This window comes from Crocodylus porosus, unplaced genomic scaffold (assembly GCF_001723895.1).
Source record: "Crocodylus porosus isolate Cpor-Errol unplaced genomic scaffold, CroPor_comp1, whole genome shotgun sequence".
NCBI lineage: Eukaryota > Metazoa > Chordata > Crocodylia > Crocodylidae > Crocodylus > Crocodylus porosus.
Window position 1 is genome coordinate 13,266,286 of NW_017728931.1, and position 19,062 is coordinate 13,285,347.

Consider the following 19,062-nt stretch of genomic DNA (forward strand, 5'->3'; position numbering starts at 1 on the left):
GCCCCTGCTACAGCTGGTGAGTGTGGGGGTTTTTCTGTTTTGTTTTTTGTTGTTGTTTAAAAAACAAAAAAACCAACGAGTTGTAAAATGTAGACCCGGAACATAGTGGTGTTGTAAAAATTTCATGGCAACATATACTGTAAACAGCAAGCATGTTGTAACTCAGCTGTCATGGCAAATACCTGTATTTGGATAATCACATTCTGCCTACCTTTTAAAGGGTTCCTTTGTTGTTTCAAAGAAACAAAGTATCATTCACTTCTTGTCCCCTATAACTATGAAATGATGCTTAGCTCTACCAGCCTGGAAACAGTTTATTTTTGTACAAATAATGTTAGGAGCAGGAATTTACTAACTCGTTTGTTCTGCAAACGGCTTTGGAAGATAGGAATTGCCTCCCTTCCCAGCACTGAATCCCATGCTGCTGAGTTCTCAGTGCATTTGTTTCCTTCTGTCGAACACCAGCTTTCATGGTGGCTGCTGTCATCTGCTTAATGAAATTTTTGCTGCAGCTAGGGAGAGACATGATGGGACAGAAAACCTAAATTCCCTACAAAAGGACAGAACATCTGACTAGGTCAACACCTCTCTTTAAGATAATGGTCCCCGTTCCTGTAGTACCAGGGTGCTTCCTAATTCAATATCCTCATAGCATGGGGGTGGGCAATTACTTTGGGCAGAGGGCCACTTACTCAGTTTTGGCAAGCTGCTGAGGGCCCCATGGGTAGCCCCATCCCTTGACAGGTGCCCTGCCCCGGTCATCATCTTGTCCCTAACCATCATCAATGTCTTAGGGCCAGCACCAGTGGGGCCCAGGCTGGCAGGGGTCTGTGGAACTGGGCTGGGCTGCACCAGCAGGGCGAGGCGGAAACTGGCCCGGCTCCATACAGCCCCTGCCTGCTGGGACCCCCGTACTCCTGCCACCCTGCTTTGCGCCCAGCCAGCACTGGCCCCAGGACACCACTGTGGGCCCAATGCACCCACTCACTCCCAGTGCCCCCCAACCCTGTGGTACAGGTGGGGGGCAGCATGCAGCCCCTGACACCCTGCTCCATGGCAGGGAACAAGCTGGTGCTGTGTGTGGGGAAAAACAGCCCCTCCCCTGCCCCATGGCTGGTGCTCCCTGCTGCAGCCACTTGTAGCCTGCGTGGGGCTGTTTTGAGCAGGCACAGGTTGGGGCTGGGATAGAGAGGCAGCAGATGTTTGCAGCTGGCCCAGGTTCTGGGTAGCCCCGACGGGCAAGCCCAGAGCCAGCATGAGGGTAGGTTACAAGCTGGTGCCAACCATGAGAGAAGTGGCTCCTGCCCCACCCCGTGCCCAGCACCCCACGCTGCAGTCACTCACAATCCACCGGGGGTGCTACCTGTGCCTGCTCAGGACAGCCCTGTACAGGCTGCGAGTAGCTGCAGCAGGGAGTGTGGGCCACAGGGTGGGCTAGGGGTTGCTTTCCCCTGGCCCACCCTGGCCTCCTTCCCTGCCCTCCCCCCCACCTTTACCTGGGAGGTTCCTGCATGGGGGCAACCATTTGGTCACAGGCCAGAAGTCCCTGCTGGGGCTTCTGGGGCAGGGCCAAGCAGGCCCTGCTGTTGCCAGAGCCCACTGAGCTTCCCCTGGGTCCTACTGCCCCTGGTTCTTGTCATTTTTGACAGGAAACAAAGACAGAGAAATATTAATTTTCTAAGTGTTTTAGGGGCCCCACGGGCCATATTTTGCCCACCCCTATAATAGCACCTCTCTGAAGTATGAGAGTGGTGCATCCTCTCCTCTTTTAATGTTGGGGAACCAAGTGTCTGATAGGTAGCGCATGTTTACTAGGAGTGTACAAAATAGCAGCGTTCCATTTCGACCAGTTTTGACAGAACAGCATTTTGTTTCAATTCAAAATGTCACGGGTTTTGCCTTTCAGCAGCTAGGGGCACAGGGCCCCAGAGCCCCACTGCACGCATCTCCTTAACAGCTGGCAGGCTTTATGGCCGCAACAGGGCCTAGCAGAGAGACCTGCAGTAGTTGCCCACCCTGTGCCCCAAAACAGACACTGCTGCACACGCACCCATGTCACAAGTTTGGCCTGTCAGCAGCCAGAGGTCCAGGGCCCCAGAACCCAGATGACCCTGCACTGATCTCCTTGAAAACTGGCAAACTTTGTGGCTGCAGCAGGGCTAACAGGCCTGCAGCTTTCACCCTGCTGTGCCTTAACACAGTGTTACCCATGTCATGAGTTTTGGTTCTCCACAGCTTGAAGTACAGTTTCCCCCAAACCCCTTCACCTACCTTGTTGAAACTTGGCAGGCTTTGTGGCTTCTGCAGGGGCTAGCATGCCTGCAGTTTTGACCCCACTGTGGCTTAACGCATACACATGACATGAGTTTTGCTTTAAAAAATTTGGGGGTGCAGTTTTCCCAAATCCCCTGCACCCATCTCCTTGAACCTTGGCAAGTTTCATGTCCTCAGAAGGGGCAATCATTCCTGCATGTTTCATCCAAATCAGGCCAGAAATGACAAAGTTATAGGCTGTTTTATTCTTCCCCATTATAGCTTATGGGTGAAATGTCAAAACGGTGAAGCGTTTCGACTTGCCTCATTTTGTTTTGAGGCTGTTTTGACCATATTTGTTCCATTTCAATTTTGCTGTTTCAACTCTGAAACAGGTTGAAACAAAATTGGAGGTGAAATTTTGCGCAGTCCTAGTGTTTATACAGCCTTTTTATCCAAACCTGGGAACATTGTGAAGAAGCATGACAGAACTGCTCCCAGAAATGAGGCAACATAGCCACACACCAATAAGCACACCCAAGACAGTGTCTAAAAGCAGGAAAGGATATATGCTCAGCATTGCTATAAAGCAACTATATTACCTCATTCCTGAATTTGGCATGTGTGAAGGCCAAGCGTGCGAGTGCAGAGTGTACTTGTCAGCAGCACTCCTTGGTTTGGCAAGGAGGGAGGGCAGATGAGTCCCGTGAGACTTGCTAAAACGGCAGAGAACAGAATCCAAGTCTTCAGAGCCCTAGAAGTGCTGCCACTTAAATGAAATCTCTGCAGAAACAAAACCCTTCCTAGTTGTCAGAATAGCAAGAAAGTGGAACAAGAGGCTCAGGGAAGTGGTAAGAGGGAATGTTTACAGGTGCACTTTAATGCACATTAGCTTATTTAAATACACATTGAAGCATCACCAGAAAGCCATGCACTTTTGCTAATGCACATTAAGAAAAAATAGACTAACGCACCTTTTCCTAGTACCTCACAATGGCAGATGTCTGTACATGAGTGCTGACGCTGCTCTGATGTGCTGGAATTCCAGTGGTTCAGAGCAGGCTCAATTAATCAAGATTCCTGGAATGTGGCAATTGCTGCACTACAGCAGCCTCCTTGTGCATCAGCATCTCGGTGCTTGAAAATGTTGGTGGGAGCACTTGAACTAAAGTTCATCAAACAAGCTTTAATTCAAGCGCCCCCCACCATCATTTTCAAGCACAGGGGGACTGATACACAAGAAGCAGTGGTGCTTTAATTAGAGCAGCTCTTGGAGCCAATCTAATTAAAAGTGCTACCCCCCTGAACCCTGGAACAGGTGTAACAATGCCCATAGGTCAGGGGCAGGCAATTATTTTGGGCAGAGGACTGCTTACTGAGTTTTGGCAAGCAATCAAGATGCCACATGATGGGCAGCCCAGGGAAAACCAATATTAATTTTCTACATTTTTTAGGGGCCCTACAGGCCAGATAGAATGGCCTGGCAGGCCCCATTTTGCATACCCCTACTGTGGGTACTAAATTTAATGCACATTAGCAAAAGTGCATTAATGCATATTGTGGACATGTCTGGAATCTCCTTCCCTAGAGGTTGATAGGAAAAGGCTACATAACCACTGGCCTGGGATAGTTTCAAAATACCACATTGTGTCTAACGAGTTGGACTAGATGTCCCCTGAAGTCCAAACCATTCCATGACTGGAATTAAAAGGAAAAAAATCCACAGGACTCTTGAAATAACAATGACACAAAAGGCTTTCAGCTATTCATAAAGTCATCTCCAGGACAGACTAGCACAGAGCTGAAAAAGAATGGTAAGCAACTTTTCAACTCTTTTAAAGAAATTTAAAGCAATTCATCCCTGAACTATGGGTCCCCCCCACACAGAAAAAGACTAGAGGGGTGCAGGGGAGGGCTGTTAATTCTGTACTGGGATTTCATCAATGATAAGAAAAGGGCAAAAACCCAAGACTTTCTTCATTAATGCTAGAAATATCATATCCTGTTGTAAATAGAACATTCATGCACAGTATGATGCATTCATGCTTTATGCAACTCAACTATATCAGCTTGAGATTATTCATTTTTCCCTGACACAGCAGAAAGATCATTCTTGCTTCAGAGTCCACCAAGAATTACCACGGGCAAGACGGCCCCAAGGAGTTAATTACAGAACCACTTTAAGTTAACTTTACCAAACAAACCCTAAACTGTGTTGAATGATGCTATCTCATCATGCTAATTCAGAACAAAGCCTTTGTTTTTGGGGAAATTATTTTCTTTTTAAAATTATAGCATATGCTATGCTTTTCTCCTTTCAATATTTGTTAACTCACTGCATCCATGGATGCCCCAATTTAAGACTAATGTTAACTACTTCTACTGAAGACAAAGGCACAGCTGCAAGTTGGAGGCAGCTGAATCTTTCTTTCATCCCACACAAGGAACACTTGCAATCTGAGGTCTATCTTGTTTTTAGCTAGCCTCCACCTTCAATAGCCCTATGCATCATGGAGCATCATTTGGATATTCTGCTACAATCCCTCTATTTCAAAGGGTTGATGATGCCAATAGTTTAATGTGGACAGGAAAAACTAGAGAAAATAGCCAAGCCCATCCAAGCAAGATTATGTAGACTGGAAGTGAGAGGCCTACTATAAAAAAAAGTCACCAAGGTCAAGATCTCTTTCTTTTCGCTGGCAGAGAACACAGCATGTCCTTCCTCAGGATGATACAGGACATTACATTTGGTTCAGCATATACACATGGCTACTTGCACTGTTCTCATGATTATGTTATTTCAAGAGAATTACATAGTAAAAAGTTGGTACCTACACCCAAGACAGCAAACTCGCCATTCCCTTACAAATGCTGCAAAGCATATATGCAGTGTACTTTGGAAAAAAGAAAGATTATGAACAAAAGACAGTACAAGACAAAAAGGAAAAAAACTGTCAGTTTACATGCGACTACACAGTCAGAACAGACTTCTGAGCAAGGGGAAAGACAGAATAAAGAGAGAGGTGGTATAGTTTCTAGCTCTGATTTTTCAAGTAGGTCTTTTCTAAATTGGTGAGAGAGAACACAAACAGGTGACTACAATATAATAAGGGTAAAAGTTTGCTTTGAGACATCATACCTTTTATCTTTTGCTTCAAAACTGACAGCCATCTTTGCCTTCTAAGCCACACTAAAAGATGAAGCTTGGTACATGTTTCACACATGTACCTCACTCTGCTCTGGTAAAATGCTCTGAGTTACTCTTCAGCTGGGGCAAAAGGAAGGGAGCTAATTTGGAAAGCTGACTCGCAGTGACTGGTTTATGAGAAGAGAGAATGGGAAGCAGGCATGGGTCTTTGCCACACTGAGAAAACCAGCAGGAAGTCTGCAGTTGTCATATTTCCTCATTTAAACAGTACTCCACTGCATTATGGCCTTTCCAGAACTGAGAGTTATGCAACACTTTTCCTAGGGATCCTATCCCCGATTCTCCCTACACCTTCTGCTTTCAAAGACAGAATATAAAAATTGTTCCAATTTTGATTTGATGTCCCAGTCCAATCCCCCCCACAGAGGTATAAATGACTACCCAGGGTATTGACAAAAAACAGACAAATTATGGAGAGTCAAAACTGACCATGCATTAGCTGCTGTAGAGTAAATGTCCATGTGCCCATACTTATCCTGTGGTAAGTGAAAGCAAATCAATCATATCTAAGCTCTATTTCATTAAGGGCTAAACAGGGTTAAGCAACCATGATTCACCTTTCGCTACCACAGGGAACTGTAGACAAACACAGTTACTGTAGAGTACCTGACATGCAGTAAATCCCTTTCCCTTTTAACTTACTGTTGTTCATTCCTTCCCCCCCCCCAATCTTAAAATATGTAAAAGGGCCTGACTCCTCTGTATTGCATATCACCTCTCAAGAAAAATATTTGAAATATTTTCAAAATATTTTTCATGAGCACTTTGGATTGAGGCTATTATTTAAGAGATGTGTGCAGGCATGGCCAAGGGATGCATTAAGCAGACAGATTTCACAAAAATCTGTAGAGGAGAAACACCTTTTCTATCTGCTAATGAGAGGTGTCAGAAGGTGGGAGATTACACAAAGCCTCATGGCACAAAATGAAGCAAGAAATCTTATGATGCAATTCTAATTAAGACACAGTACAAACAATGGGAGAAGACACAAAATCCTTGAAACCATGTGCAACATTCATTGTGCTAAGGACTTACCAAAACCCCAATCTGAAATGACATTACAGCTTTTTTTTTTAAATGGATGAGCAAGTAAAACTTGCAGATAAGCACTGCTGCTACCAGCTTAAATCTTTCAAGTATAGGGAACCCCCATTAGCACTCTTAATCCATTCCTGAAAAACGGAGCGTCAAGTGAAACCAAAAAAGTTTGACAACCCAAGATTGTGACCATGGACATCATAATGAAACTCTGAGTGCTAAGTGGAATTGGGTATCAATTTAAAAATGAGCATTATGGAGAAACAGTGCCAAGCAAAACAGAGTTAAGCAGGGGCTGCCTGTAATGTATCTGACACTTCAAGTCTAAGTAGTTGCTGCAATGGAAAGAAGAAAGTGGCAAACAATGACAACCTGAAGCCACTGTCACATATATGCACAAATAGGTAAAGAACTCAACGTGAAAAGCAGTCCTTACAGTCTGAATGCTTCACAGAACAGCTTAATCCTCAGAAGAAATTAAGGAGAAGTTGGCAGAATGGCCATTGGCAAGATATAGCCCAAAAGCATACAAGTGGGTGCAGATAGCAAAATACCACATTTTAGTCATTTTAGTCAGGAAAATTTGGGCAGACTACATGGAGTAGAAGTTAATGAGAATAAGGATTCAGGTCTGGATTTAAGCCTGGCCTCAGTCTTCAGAACAAATACAGGCAGAACTTGACCTACAATGTTTTGTGTTTACAACGTTTATAAATCAACACCCTGTTTCAACTTTATAACATCAGTTTTGACTTTACAACACTTAATCCAATGTGATGCCACACCAGCGAACAAGTTTGCTGCATTGCTTATCTCCTTGGAGAACCTCTGTCCAAATTTCCTTGGACACTTTCTTCAAGAAAGCAAACAAGGCTCCAGAAAAACCTTCACACAAGATTCCTGAGAAGACTCCAGCCAAGAACCCTTCAAAAAGTCCAACCAACAGCCTTTCAAAAAGTCCAAAGTCACCTCAAATAAGTCTTGTCCTTCCAAACCAATGATTGCTATCTATAATATAAATACATTAATGTAGCTACATTACTCACCTATAATTGATAAAGTACAAAGTTCTGGGGTATTTTTGGTGAAAATAGGGTATTGGGACTTTGCAGGAACCAATCCCTCATTTATAACATTGTTTCTTATGAGAAAATTGGTTCCAAGGTATGATGTTTCAACTTAAGATGAGGTTTTCAGGAACCAATTGTCATAAATCCGAGGACTGCCTGCAAGTCAAAATAGATGTGAACAGAGACAGGGAGTTCATGGAGAAAATTGGAAAGAGAAAGGATCAGACTTGATGCTGAAAGCAATCCCATCTCAGTTTCCTCAATGGCACCAACCAGCAAGAGAAGTCAATTGCTCTCCCAAAACACTTGCAGTGACTATATTCAGCCACTTACACCCATTCTGCCTTTTAGAAACATGTTTGGGGCTTAATAGACTACATGCTCCACTCCAAGTATCTTCAAGAACCCAATTACTGAACAGTGGCATTTGCCAGAGAAATGATGCCAAATGTCAACTTTCATGTTCAGCTGTAGACTGCACATGATAACAAATCCATCCACTTGGAAGTTTTACTTTCTACAGGAAGAAGGCAGATAACATCCAGGGTCTTCTTTTAACTGAAGAAAGTTTTCAAATGTTAAGAAGCAAGAGGGTGCATTGCTATCTTTACACCTACCCTAACACTTGAGTTCTTTGCCACAGTGCTGGCTCTCGTCTTCCTTTATTGGCCTTGATCTGTGAGCAGAAACTCTGCTATGCAGAGCTCATCAGGGTTACAGCTGGTTGCTGGTAAAATATTCCCCTTTATTTTATATTTTTACACAAGTTACAACAGTCAAACCTGAGTGGTGTTATAGTTAGGGCACAATAGGGGAAGCAAAAAAAGGCCACAAAAACTGACAATCCTGAACTTGTAGTGTCCAGAACCAGCCAACCTTCTACTCAGCTTCTCCCCACCCCAGCAACACTTGCTGTCTGGAGATAATCATATGTGGAAATGCAGAACTGTAGCCAGCAGGCTCTGGAACCAAATCCAGCAAGCAACTACTACTATAGAAACATACAGTAGGTCCCACATGCATCCAATACTATACATACTGTATAAATCAGGAGTGGGCAATTATTTTGGCTGGGGGCCACTTAATAAGATTTGGGGAACTGTTGAGGGCCACAAGGGTAGCCCCACCCCTTGACAGGTTCCCTGACCCCTGGCTGCCATCTTGAGACCAGAAGCCCTGCACTTAACCCCTGATCTTTGCCACTGGAAGTCCCTCCCCTTGCACCTGGAAGTAATCCTTGGGGGGAGGGGTTGCCATCTTGGAACCAGAAAAAACAGATCATACACTAAGAATCAAAACATTTATTATAACATTTTGCAAAAAATAATTTTTGTCCTAATCTGGTGTGCTTGTGTAACGTATAGAGATATTTGCATTGTAGCTCAAAATGGTCTTACTCTTGTATATTGTGTGGGGGGGAGCACAGGAGGGGTGTGTGTGTGTGGAGGGGGGGGGATGTGTGGGATATGGTAGGGTGCATGTGGACCCCCCATAGTGCACAGCCCCCACCACTGGTGGCAACAGCAGCAGTATCAGGGGACAGGACCTCAGTGCACTCATGGCCTTTCATATGCAGATGCCCTCTGGGGGCGCGTGACTCCTGTCAAGTTCCAGGAGTTGCTTGTATTGGCAGGAAGCAGGGTCAGGCCACTGCTACCACTGCCACCATCATGCGCAGATCCCAACCAAGTCACAGGAGCTGCATGAAATCACAGGGAGCGCCACAGGCCCAGGCCCCACGCTCCTGCCTGGGTGCAGGCCCTGTATTCTTGCCCAGCTGCAGCTTCCCCCACCACTTGCCTAACTGCTGCAACAAGGACAGGAAGAAGAGCTGCTGGAGACCAGGGAGCTGAACAGTTCCCTCAGAAGCTGTGCACACTGGCCAGGGCAGGGGCTAGTGTCCTGTGGGTGATGGGGAAGTGTAGCATGCTGCCCTGGTGGGAGTGGGCAAGAGACTCAGCACCATGTGGAGCACAGCCAGGACAGCCGTGGGCTGGGCCAAATACAATTAATTGGCGAGTGCTCGCCCACAGGCTGGATTAAAAATCACCTGGCAGGCAAGATCCAGCATGCAGGCCATCTTTTGACCACACCTGCTGTCTACTGTTCAGGCTTATACGCTGTACAACTTCATGGAGAAAGACTACAAAATAGCTCCAGGGTGTTCACCCCCTCCACAAAGCCTGCTATACAAAGACTGACACTGAACTAGTCATTTATTTAAAATATGATTGTTCTTTTAAAATATTGTGACTATTGAAACACCAGGCATGACAACAATGAGATAGTTTCCTTTAAGAAGGGGCAACGCATCTTACTCCAGCCTTCAACAAACACAGGATTGCAGCAGTTGTCATGGAAATCAGACGTTACTGAGCAGCAGAGTGTTTGGGCTTTTTCTTGTCAGATGACTGCAAATAGCATCATGTACTAAGGCTAGGATTCCTCCATTTTTAGGTACTCCATTATCAGTCCTGAGATGGTTCAAATCTCACAAAACCATCATCAAATCTTAGGGTGACTTTAATGATAGGTAGATACAGCAAACTGACACTGGACACTGAGGCTTTCTACTTACATACCTTAGAGTGTGGACAGACTAACACTTGAACCATTTCAATAATGTCACCAATTGGAAACTGCTTCACAACTGTCCCGGGTCAAACATATCCGCACGTACGCTGCTAAGGGTTCCTTTTGGGCATTGCAGTGCTTTCAAATTGCCACCAGGAAGTAATCGTGAGTACTCAGCCCAATTGCAATTTTCTGCTTCCCTTTCTCGTCAAGGGTGACTTCAGTAAAGACTCATTCCCGCACAGAGAGAAAGGGGTCCAGGCAGCCCCTACTCCCCGACCCAACCACCTCCTAGTATACCCGGGATGCACAGAACCCTGATCAATCGCTACCAAAGGAAGGAAATTGGTCATTTATTTAAAAACAGTTGAGAACTGTCCCTAGACCCCCAAGCCAGGGACACTGGAGTCAAGTGTAGACAACACTACAAAGTCCTGATTGCATTTTCTTCTAGACCAATACAGTTACAAGCTGGATACCTGGCAACAGAGCTCCAACTGTATACCAGTGTAGACACTTGCTGTGCCAGGGTTAGAGTGGTGGGGAAGAGGGTGAGAAGCAGTGCAGCATAGGATGCCTGGAGGACCAACCAGATACTAGTTATGGAAAGTTTGGTGTATGCACATAATAAATGGTTCACAGAAAACAATACAAGATTATCCGGGCTTTTTTTTTTTTTTTTTTTAAACGTTTCAGGAGGGTTTAAAGCATTCTACACCAGCTTGTATGTCTGGACTCCTGAGATTTAAAAGACATGCAAATCAGTGTAAGCATTATATGCAAGTCTATACTCTTTACCTGATACAGAACAGGCAATGACAGACTCTTCATTGCCTCTGTATACCTTAATCCTGGCCTGGGGAACTACAGTATTGGAAAGCAGGTGGTCACTGAGATATACTGAAAGTCCACAGCAATTTCAGACTGATTATTCACTAGGGGAAAAAAAAAAAAAAAAGAGGTTGCTGTTGAAAAACTTGCATATCCTGCTATACAGTACGCTTTGGTAAGAATCTAATGTTCTGCTCATCAGATATGGGGCATCATGTTGCCCCGAGAACACAGCTGATCTCAAAAAGTCCTCTATAGCAAGTTCACTAGTGACAAGAGATGCCCAATAAGGACTGCTGAGATACCTCACTCAAGTGTCCCCAGCATCAGTCTTTTAACTGAAGTAGTAGCTGGTGATGCAGCCAGTAGGTCAGGAGTAGTTTACATCCAACGCTGTATATGGGGAACCCTGCAGGCCAGTGGTCTCCAACCTTTTTATGGTGAAGATCACTTTTTGGAACTAAAGGGCACCCCAGGATCTACCACATACCCACCCCACCCCCTACATCCCTCCGCCCCTAAACAGGTGTCCCAGACCCAGCCAGGCCAGGGCCTGATCCCACTTCTGTGCCATGGGTGCACTGAGCCATGCCTGCCCAGCAGCCAGATGAACATAGTGTTGGGCCTGGCTTGGAAGCCTCCATGGTCCAGGGGCCTGAGGCACAGCGGCAGCAGCCTCTGCTACCTCGGACCCCGCTGACATGGGGAGGACCCCCCCACACCCTTAGAGAATCCCCCAGGCTCCAATCCTCCCACCACCCAACCAGGCTGGTGCTCCACTAAACCTCCCCTGCTCCTGACTGGGCCGCACAGTTAGTTGCTCAGTGCGAGGGCCCTGACCTGGGCCCACCCCTTCCCCCTCTGACAGATTGACCTGCTGGGGCTGGGGGCAGTGGGTATGCAAATGCACACATACCCAGCTGTACCCCCAGCCAAGGATCTATCAAAAGAGGCTCAAGGACCTACCTGTATATCAGGATCCTCAGGTTGGTGACTGGTGAGGTAGGCCATGGTTCTACACATTATATCCAGTGCAGAGGGCAGCATGAAACCTGGTCCTGATATGTGAGAGGCAGAGACATCATGGAGTCCCAGGACCCCAATCCTGGGATGCGGGGCCAGACAGGGGTAGCACAGTCTGGATCTGAGGTGCAGGACTGATCCTGGAGCATGTGGTCTGATCCAACCCATGGACCAGTCTGCACCACTCATTTGAACCACAGGGCCAAAAAAATTTAGCACCTGAATACCATCTGAAATAGTTATTCAGACAGAAAGTTACTAGATCTAGACCAGGAATTCTCTAGATGTGCCCAGACCATTTTGAAGCCAATGCCTTATTTCTTAATTGTTATGTCCAGGCTATTCACAGTAGTTTGGGGAACACAGGCACCTTTGTCATGTTAACAGCTCTGACATGCTTAAGGCAACAGGGCAATAGGCTTTCCTTTCAAGCTTGAAGGAAGCAAAAAAATCAAGTGGTTGTGATATGCTCTCAAGCAACACAGAGGGTTGGTGATAGGTCTAATGAAAGTTAAAGCTGGCTCAAATGAATCCTCTCTTAAAAAAGGTACGGTTAAACCACTCCATGCCTTCATTAGCTTGGCAATAATTAAAGTTGGTAAAGGGGAGCAGGACAAAGTTCTGGAAGAATCTGCAAGTATGCCACAGACAGTTGTCCCTGCAATCTGAGGTGCACCTCTCAGGTTAACAGATCTAAAACCCTCACCCAGCCTTCAAAAGCCTGTGTAGAAAGGTGAGGTATGCCTTCATGTGTACGCTCAGGCAGAGGACAATTAAGGTGAACTGGCAGCTGAAGGTGCATAGAGAAGTTACCCAGAGCTACAAAGCTGATAGCCAGTGGGGCTGTGCGAAGCTTCTGGTGCTGATTTGATTTGGAGGAGATTCAGCCCGATTCAGTGGCCAAATCTCCAAATCTGAACTAAATCAAATCAGGGGACCAATAAAAAGGTCTGAATTGGTTCAAAAAAGATTCAGAGAGCTTCGGTAATTTGGGGTGTCCCTGCCTGCTGCAGCAGGGAACTGGAAAGTAGGGGAAGGATACTATGGGGGACCCCTGCCAGGCCCCTGCCTGCTCCCCCAGCCCCCCACAACTGCTCCCTTTCCTTCCCCATGGCTGCCCTGCCCACCCCAGCTCCCAGCCCTTAAAAAAAACAAAGCCCCCACTCACTGGGTGCTGCCCAGCAGGAGGGCTCTGCACAAGCTGTCTGACCCAACCCCCCCCCCAAGCTGTCTCACCTACCCCAATCTGGCCCTTTAAGACAAATTAACAAAAACACCAAAAAAACCCTGAACTCACAGGCTGCTAAAGCAGCCTCATGCAGACCCCCTAAAGTCACGCAGGGCAGTAAGGGGCAGCAGGGATCACCCCCTGCCAGGCAGGAACCTGTGAGTGAGTTCAGGGTTATTTTGTGGGGTTTTGTTCTTGAAGGGCCAGAGCTGGGGCAGATGGGGCAGCCATGGTGGGCAGGGTTGGGGGAACAGGCAGGGGTGAGAGGGGTCATGCAGAGCCCCCCATGCAGTGTGAGGCAGTGGGGATCTCCTCCCCCACTGGATAGCACCTGGTGATTCAGGACTCCTCTCCCCCCCTCAAAGAGCCAGGAGCTGGGGCAGGGGATGGGCCCATGTGATTTGGTAGGTACCAAATCTCCTAACCAGATTCAGCCAAAATTGATTCAGGACAATGATTAAAAACAAAAAACAAAAACCAAAAAAAACCACCACACTGAACCAATCACTGTCCCCCAAATCCGCTGAATCTGAATCCAAAGTGAATACTAGCTGCTTCACACAGGCCTAATAGCCAGTGTTTGCAGCTGCAATGAGTTGACAGAGTGTGTCAGTTCCTATAATGAAGCCATAGCATGCATGTTCTGGTACCTCCAAGGGGCATTTTTCAGGGAAAAATCTTGTTACTATTTTTAGCAAAAGCCAAAGCATGATGAGCAAGAGACTGACACTGTCCTCTGCAAGGCTACCACCATCAATTTCAGACAGCTTACCCTGGAGGAATTGATACACAGAAGATGCAACAAAAGCTTGAGAGGAAGCCATCTGAAGTAAGGTCTGTAACTTAGGTGAACCAAACTCTGGTTTTTATTTCTTTTAGGAGGTAGAAAGCTGAAGAAATCTAGAGAGGAATGTAAGCAGCTCCATGAAGAATAATGAGTTTTAAAAAAATAAATAAATAATGACACTGCAAGTAAAGTAAGCAAGACTTAGATTACCCTAGCAGAAACCAAATTTGACAGTTGCAGCAATGAAGTTATTTCATTCAAAAGGAGAAATATACTGGATCTTGCATTAAAACTTCACAGCCATCTGCACCTGTAGGTCTGTGTGAATAAACAGAGACTCTGCAGAAAGGCAAAACAACCTATTTTTCTCTGTTTCTTTGCTGCCCACTGGCAGAGAGCTAAAAGCAGTCAGGCTGCAGCTGTCTTCAGCAAAGGAAATCTGAAGGCAATCTTCTGTCACATCCAATTTAGAAATGTAGACACAGACAATCAATTTAGAAGTTGGGTTTTCTGCTTTAGGCAAGAGATTATTTATCCAGGATGAGAGCCTTATTAGCTACCTGGAAATCAAAACACATCAAGATTTTCCTTCTGAATTTGCTGCCTAACAATGCACCTGGGCACCCCACATCAATTACATTCAATAAGGGCTCAGTAATAATGAATTAGATAGCTCAACCATCTCAAAGTGTGCATTGGAAACCAAAGACATTGCATGACCTGCAAGACTCATTGACTTGTGGTTGTGGTACGTGGCTAAACAGAGCGATTTAGCCAAGTCCAAGTATGAAATCCTGATTCATTAAAATCATAGTTAAGTGTCTGCCATTGACTCCACTAAGGGCAAGACGGCAGTCCAGGTATTGATTCTCCTCAAGTCTTCTGATCTGGAGAATGACAATGCTTTTCCATTTCAGATAACACATCATTTGACAGTAATAAACAACAATTATTAGTCCCCTGTCAGGAAACAGGATGTGGGCAGGGTTAGTGGATGAGAGGTTACTTTAATTTGTCATTTACAGTGGAGTTCTCCTGGAGCCCAGAGTTTGAACATGCCAATTGGGCACTTCCAGAGAGTGCTGTATGAAGGTTTTATAGAATCATATAGAAGTGCAGCTAGGAGTTATCTAGTCCAATCTCCTCATCAAGGCAGCATCACTCCTGACTAAACCATCCCAGCCAAGTATTTGTCTAACATGTTGGGAAATACTTCCAAGGATGGAGACCCCACAACCTCTCTTGGTAGACTGTTCCAAGTCTTAACCATCCTCACATTATTCTTCCTAATATCCAGCCTAAGTCTTCCTTTCTGCAATTCAAGACAATTGCTCTTATTCCTATCCTTTGTAGACAGAGAGTGGTCCATCAAAATCCTCTATATACAACCACCCTTCAGACATCTGAAGACCATTATCAAATCCCACCTCAGTCTTTTCTTTTTCAGAGGAAACAGTCCCATTTCTTTCAGCCTTTCCTTATAAATCAGTTTCCCAGACTTCTAATCATGTTCACTGCTCTTTCCTGGACTCCTTTCAATTTGTTCACATCTTTCTTGAAGTGCAGTATCCAAAACTGGACATAGTACTCTAGGTGAAAGCTCACCAGTGCCAAATATAGCAGAAGAACCCATTCCTTCATCTTGCAAGTGACACTTCTATTAATGCAGCCCAGTATGCAGTTGCTTTGTTTTGCAACAAGAGGATATCAGTTGCTCATATTCATTATATGGTCCACTGTATGGTCCTTTTCTGCAGTTCTAGTCCATCCCCAGTCTTATTTTTGCACATGATTGTTCTGTCCCATGTGTAAACAATACTGAACTCAGAACAGACCACTGGGGAAGAGAGAGGTATGGTACCAATATCAGCCAAGAGCACAATGAAGACATATAATAACTTGTACTAATATACTCGCGATACTAAAAAAGTATAGTATCCATCATTGGTTCCACTGTGTTCTTGCCTCCTTTCCCACATTGACATTGACCAAGTAGTTGGCTACTAATCCTGCAGAAATCAGCGATAGTGCCATGCCAAAAAAAAAAGTCAGTCCATACTCTGAATATATTACCCAAAAAAAAAAAAAAATCTACCATGCATACAGGGTGGCAACCCTACATGAATACCAACTATATTCAGAGCATTTCCACAAAGGCATCATATAGCTACAGATCAGACTTCTGTCAGTTTTTACTGACAGCCTGAAATTCACCTGCCATGCTTCTGAAAAATCAGAAAAAAAAAGTCATACAAAATCCTTCAGTACTGAATGAACTGAAGATGCACAAATGGTGAGGAACTGGTGTCTCATTAGTTGTACTGTGAGGTTGTAGCTAGGAACAAAGCTCAGGGGGCACATAGTTATTTATGTCTTCTCTCAAAATGAGGGGTGGGGGAAGGAAAAGAAATCATTTTAGAATCACAGAAAACAAGGACTGAAATGGACCTGTGGAGGCCATCTAGTCCAACCACCTGCTCAAAGTACAGCCATCCCCAACTAGATCATCCCCACCAAAGCTTTGTCTAGTTGGATCTTGAAAACCTCTAAGGATAGAGTCTACCGCCTCTCTGGGTAACCTGTTCCAGTGTTTTACTACCCTCCTAGTGAGAAAATTCTTCCTAATATCTAACCTAAACTTCCCTTGCTGCAACTTGATACTGTTGCTCCTTGTTCTATCATTTGCCACCACCAAGAGCAGTCTAGCTTCATCTTCTTTGTAATCCCCCTCCAGGTAACTAAAGGCTGCTATTAAATCCCCCCTCCATCTTCTCTTCTGAAGAAATAAACCCAGTTCCCACAGCCTCTCCTCAGAAGTTATGTGCCTCAGCCCCTAACCATTTTTGTTTCCCTCCAGTGGACCCGCTTTAATTTGTCTGCATCCTTTCTGAAGCAGGGACCCAAAACTGAATGCAGTAATCCAGATGTGGCCTCACGAGTGCTGCAGAGAGGGGAATAATCACTTCCCTTGACCTGCTGGCAAAGCTCCTACCAAATGCAGCCCAGTATGCCATTTGCTTTCTTGGCAACAAGGGCACACTGCTGGCTCATAGTCAGTTTGTTGCCCATTGTAAACACATGCCCCCCCCGAGTCCTTTTCTGCAAAGCTGCTGCTCAGCCAGCCAGCCCCCATCCTCTACTGGTATATGGGATTGTTCCATCTTAAGTGAAAGACTTTGCACTTCTCCTTGCTGAGCCTCATGCGATTTCTTTCTACTGCTACATAACGTTACTTTAATTTGACTGGGCATCCCTGTGTGAGGGCACTTAGTGCTTATGCACCACTGGCACTACCCTTGCCATGATATTAGAGGCTAGTAAAGGATTTGCATTTCAGCTACAGGACACTGGTGCATCTGTGAATCAGAAAAACAGAACCTGGATGCTGCAGCTTCTATTCTTTGCCACATTACCACTACCGTGATTCAGAGATAAAACAGAACTGTGTTTACAACTCATAGTGTGCACACATAGCAGGGCAAGAGAGCAGGCAGATTCAGTCACAATATCAACTCTGCCCTTGACTTTTCTGGAGTCCTCAGTGGTTTGTGGTAGAATCTTTGTCTGCCACACAGGAGACCTAGGTTCAATTCCTGGATGCTTATACAAATACAGCCATGCAGGCACCAAATGTCTGGACTCAGTTTGGCCTTTGCATTCTGGTCTCAGTGGCGTAAAGGGGGAGGAGAGGCAGTGTCTGAGCAGCCTCCACTGCTCCATATTTCTGCCTAGGCATATGCATCAAAAGGTCTGGGTGACCTCTCACGTATACACCATGATCCAGAAGGATCAACAGTTGCTAAACCTTGGCTTTTCCAAAAATGCCAACAAGGATGCAAATTAGAGTCAACTGTAATAATGTTTGAGATGGGTGGCTATACATTACAAGGACTGAGACTTCCCCCACCCCCAGGAGCTACTAAATATCACCAACATTTTTCCCCTCCAACTTCCAACCTATTATTAAACTCTCATCAGTTTAATTAAAAGATACTTGCAGGGTTGAATGCATTTACATTAATGCCCAGCTGTATTGTGCATAGCATAGGAATCCCTTTTGGGACTTACCAAGACATATTGTGGGAATTAACTCAACAGCACTCCAGCAGGGGAGATAGATCAATTGTAAACGTGAAATTTAAAAAACCTTCCATGAACCAGTTTTGTAGTCAGTTCAAGAAAGATTAAACAAACAACAGTAAAGACCACAATCAGTGTAGTCAGTCTGGATTCAATTAAGTTTCTATCAAAGAGTATTTTGCGTAACTCAGTGGGCGCATCTACAGGTAGCACGTTGCTACAGTAACATAGCATCTGAGGACACAAACCATAAAATATAGACATAAAACATAAGATTCAGTTTGGGAACGGAAAGCTGTATTACCACATATACATCCTGTGGGTTCAACTGTTCCACCCCTACTCTCAGGGAGTAGGGAACAATAGAACAAAGTATAACAGGATGTCTTGATGAGTAAGGTACAATTCACTCCAAGGGCAGAAATATCTATCCTTACACATTTACTCACCACTTGGTTGCCCAACCCCTCCCCATAAACAGGAATGGCTCTAGAACTGACTCTTGTGAACAAGAGAACCAGTTTTATGTTAAGACTGAAGCTACTTGTAGTCCAACTATAGAAATTCTTGCCAAAACTTCAATGGTCCCCGATTCTTTTAAAAACAAAAAAAACAATTTTACTCAAAGATTAAAAAAAAAAAAGGACCCCCAGTATCTAACAATCAGACATCAATAGGAGACTAATTATACCTCTACACACATCTTGTTTTAGTTATAAGAGCCTATTGTTGACTACTTACTGTGCAGAGCTATAATTAGTCATGATTTTTAATACCATGTTCTACATAATATTACCCAAGGACTATTATCTTTTCTAAAGGACCATCAGCAACTTGGAAATATTAAGGAATTAAGAAGGAAATTAAAACAAAAACAAAAAAGGGAGAAAACAGGATAAACCAAAAGCTCAGCTAGGCTCCGGAGCAGTGAGAGATGCGCAGGTGAAGCCCGCTGTGCCCCCGCTCCCCC

At 45.0% G+C, this 19,062-nt stretch overlaps 1 protein-coding gene across 3 annotated transcripts in view; it reads right to left on the reverse strand.

Annotated features, from left to right (window-relative positions):
* FAR2 (fatty acyl-CoA reductase 2) overlaps positions 1–19,062 on the reverse strand; it is a 218,404-nt gene that overhangs the window by 192,847 nt on the left and 6,495 nt on the right. Inside the window, exon 2 of one of the 3 annotated variants that reach the window (XM_019544234.1) lies at positions 10,942–11,078. The exons of the other annotated variants lie outside the window; for them this stretch is intronic. The gene's annotated coding sequence lies outside the window, so the exon portion shown is untranslated. The remainder of the gene's footprint in view (positions 1–10,941; positions 11,079–19,062) is intronic. 3 annotated transcript variants of the gene reach the window in all.